A 4666-nucleotide genomic window follows, 5' to 3' on the forward strand; every position below is an offset into this window, starting at 1 on the left:
TGACTGATTGAGGTCACATGCTCATTATGTTGATTGTTCTTTGAAGTGTGTTCTTGCTACCTTTTAATTGTATGGATTTACCTACTTTTTATTGATTTGTGTTTATTCTAATTTGTTGTATCCTTGTTAAAGATCACACAAATGGAAACACCAAAGTAATCGTTTGCACTTACGTGCTCAACATTGATTGGATATTCATGGAATGGTTGTGGAGAAAATAAAAGCATCAAGAACTTTAAACTGCATCTTTATGTCTCTGACCGGACATCTGTGGTGAACTAGTCCCCCCCCTACTGACAACCCCAACTGGTTTAGCTTTACCAGTTTTCTTTAGTACTCATTATCAATGAATGAGTGCAGCTATATGTAATAAGATTGAGTGTATGGCATGTTTGCTGAATCGGCGCTCTGTGTGTTAACGTCCCCTGCCAAAAGCAGAGCCTGGTTCTCACATGCTCTGGTTCATAAGGCCATTCTGCACGTCCCACACAGAGCTCGCTATTGTAGGAGGATCCCATCATAAGTCCCCTAATGGATCTTATCACTTCTGTGATGTAGGACGGGAAGGGGGTTTAGGGATATGGTATCCTCCCTTCATTGCTGTCGTAGTAGCAGCGGTTACAGCTGCCTGTTGAGGAATTGGATGGAGTGGATTTGGGATGAATGGGATGAATTTGTAATTAAAGTTTTAACTTCCATAAACCTATTTATATACTAAACAATTACTATAAAATATAATTTTTAATAAAATGTCATAGTTATCACATTTTAAAAATGTATATTTATTTAATTACATTTAAATATATAACAACAATTACATTTTTTAAATTAAGAAATAATATATGCAAAAAAAGTATCTAATGTCAAAGCACATTTTTATGTGCATTTTGTAAATTATATTTGCATATTGGTGTTTCCATTCAGAAATGTTTATGTAAAATTAATATGTCATTGAAAACCAGGCTTATGCAGATAACCTTTTTGCATATTTGAACACTAACATGTATTAACTGTAAAGTGTTTTAATCATCTTGTACCAGCTATAAAATGCAATAAGGATTACTTTCTCTCAGAGAACTGAAAGCCATTTAAAGCAGTTTTGAATCAAGTCTACAGTTGGTCAAAAATATGAGTAAGCTAACCTTTGCACAGCATTCTTAATGTTTCTCATGTGACCTTTCACCCTGATGAGCAGCTGCCCCATGCGCTCTAGACAGAATCAGCAGAAATGCCACACTGAGACTGAAGAAGTGATTATATGGAGCTGTTCTCTCAGGGTTTATGTAACTGTGACTCTAATAAGATCAGCACCAAATGGTACACACACCGCTGTGATGATGCAGGAGCACATGCTCCATAAGAGGATCTACTTCCTGTAGAGACAAATAAACACATGCACATAATGTCCAGCAGCATGTGGAATAAGTCTTGTGTTTATGTGTATGTCTGTACAATAATGGAGACAGTCCCCCGAATCATGAGACTAGCCATGCCGTCTGTCTCTTTCTTTCTCTCCTGTCTTTCTCTGACTGAAAGAGGAAGTGCCGACCACTTCCCAGTGTAGCATGCAGGGTTGTGCTGATTCACGAGTCCACTAAGCAACCAAAAACTTTCCATCCACAAACTGTGACGACAAATCCAAATTATTCAAATCAAAAACCAGAAAGCATTTTTTTTTTTAAACCACTGTGAACAATATATGTTAGTGTACAACAGTAGTTCTCAGCCTCCCTATACTGTATATCCAGGTCCTGTACTGCTCCCAGCAAATAAAATGTAGTATAATTGTCTTTCCTGAATGATAATGTTGATTTGATTTGACTGGACAGTTATCATTATATCATTATAAATACATAATTACATATAAGTATTCATTAAATGTTTTTTATTTATTTTTATTTTTTTGCTTTCTCAGAAATAGATAAATAAATTTAAAAAAATTTACATTTAAATAATTTTTTTGTAATATATATATATATATATATATATTATTACAAAATAAAATGTATAGGGTAGGGACTTCGGTTGTTGATTGGATGTTGAAATGTGAGCATTGCATTCAAAAGTGGAGGCAGATGAACACAAGCTTGCAGAGGCGGGGCTTATTATCTTTAATAATAAAACGTACAACATGCATTTAGAAAATAAATAGGGTGAACTTTAATTTTATGCTGACTTTAAATAAAGAGGCAGATGCCACCAACAGTAAATGAATGCCGAGTTCTATTTTCTGACATACTTTACATGCTTGTTTTACTTCTGAAAACAGGAAAGTCATTTGTTTTACTGGACATCCCAATCATTCATACACAGCAACATTGGCTCAAGCAATGGTTTGAGTTTGGGGGCGGGACTAACAATTTTGTTAACCAATGGCAGACAGAGAGAATCTTCTGGAAACTTTGGTTTAGTGATGCTAACAGTGTGGAAATGACTCGATTTGACACAGTACAGCTCATGCTTCTAGTGTTTTGTTTATACATCTAAAACTACAAGCAAATTCTTGTGTTGCTTTTTGACAAGGTGTAAAAGAGCTAAAGACGATATTTACAGCATTGCAAAACCAGTGTGAAATCTTATAGTGTTAGCCATCATGACTAGCCTCTGGTTTTCAACCTCTGATAAGAAGTGTAATGGATGGCAGTGTGTTTGTGTGTATTCCCATGAGTTTAAAAGCTGATAGCACCATTTCACCGACTTGGCCCTGATGGAGTCCAGAGTTGTACTTCGCTTCAGTGCTGCTATGAGACTGACATGAAATACAGTAAAATCCCCAAAGCGCTCACAACCTGAAGCATACAGTATTCATGTGTCCAAAGCTGTTGCTGCAACTCTTTGACAACAATTACAGCCACCCAAATATGTTAAAGGTTTTGCTTTGAAATGTACAGTGGGTACGGAAAGTATTCAGACCCCCTTAAATTTTTCACTCTTTGTTATATTGCAGCCATTTGCTGGGGGTCTGAATACTTTCCGTACCCACTGCATATGAAGGCTGTCACTAGAGGCCTAACATTCCTCTGCTGTCTCTTCTTCACACATCATTGCGAACATGTTTTCCTACTGCTACATGTTGCAGTGGATAAACCATCAGATCACATTACAGATCTGTGGTTTGGTTTGTAATAATCTCTCAGTTTACATGATGTGCATAACAAAAATACTTTGGTTGAACCATAATTATCCATTCGAGTCTGTTTGAAAACAAATAACTCCAGAGCACGCCTCAGTGCTCAAATCAAAATGTGTAATCTCTTTTGGAGTGACATAATGAATAAAAACAGAACATAGTGTATGTTCTACCACACTTATAAAGAAACCAGAAGCACACTGATGTTAGACACAAAGGCCATGTCCTCTTATTATGCTGTCAAGACATAAAGATGAATGGTAGTTAATGGGTGACGCTTTGCTGTATTAATTAAAAGCTTGGTCTGAGTACTCAAACTGAGGTATCAAAGTTTATGCACCCTTTACACGAAAGCAAACCCTGCTTACAGAAACTGTGGCATCACTAGGCATGTTGTCATATGCTTGTGATTTTATGGACAGATGAACATAAAACACAGGCACATAACATGCTTTTCAATTAAAAGTGATTAAGTGGATTATTTTGATACCACGTGGAGTTCAGATGTTTTTTTTTGTTTGTTTTTTTTTATGTTAAGGTGCATTTTAATGGTTTCATGAACATTTTTTGGCCTTATGTTATACTTTAAATCACTCTTTCGTTCAGTTAATATATGATCACTTCTAAAGTGATAAATGCATGGAATATATGTTATATCTTATTATATATTATATATCTTGGTTAACTGCCAAACCTAAGCAATAATGCCTTGCAACATTCAGTCCAGGAACATATACAACTGTCTTGGGTTTTGAAACATTGGCATGTTGTCACTCAGCCTGTGAAAAGTGATTTTGAAAGCGTAGAAACTGTCATTGAATTATCTATATTAGTGTAAGGGCTTTTATAATTTACAAAAATCATAAACAGACACCAACTGGAACCAGTGTTATTATTGTATCATTAAGATACTATAGTTTTTGTTTAAATAATCTCTGTTTTCATTTGAAAGTGTTTGATTAATTCTTATTTCAGTTTTTAGTTTGTTATTTTAGTTCAAACTAAATGAAACTATATTTGAAAAAATCAGAAAATGTTTCTTTTATTTCAACACCTGCCTTTTTTTCCATGTTGAATTTGTTTAAAAAGACATCTCAAACAAAGTCTCTGCTAACACCAGTACACTTCAAACCCTGAACAAATGGGAAATTGTGGTCTATTAGACCAGTGGTTCACAACCCTGGTCCTGGAGGCACCCCAACACTGCACATTTTGCATGTCTCCTTTCTCTGACACACCAGTTTCAGGTCTTGGAGTCTCTACTAATGAGCTGATGACCTGAATCAGGTGTGTTTGATTAAGGAGACATGCAAAACGTGCAGCGTTGGGGTGCCTCCAGGACCAGGGTTGGGAACCACTGTATTAGACAATACAGTAAACTAGGGCGTGTTATGTCACTGTGTTGTAGTGCACCGAGATGCCCTTCAAATCTTCATCAAAGTATCACCAAGTCCATAAGACTCTTAGCATCTGTGCGTACCCACTGTACAACACCTACTTTGTGCCATGTGCAGGCACAGGAATGCCTGGCACCGG

The sequence above is a fragment of the Sinocyclocheilus anshuiensis genome, unplaced genomic scaffold (genome assembly GCF_001515605.1).
Source record: "Sinocyclocheilus anshuiensis isolate Anshui unplaced genomic scaffold, SAMN03320099.WGS_v1.1 scaffold354, whole genome shotgun sequence".
Taxonomy (NCBI): Eukaryota; Metazoa; Chordata; class Actinopteri; order Cypriniformes; family Cyprinidae; genus Sinocyclocheilus; species Sinocyclocheilus anshuiensis.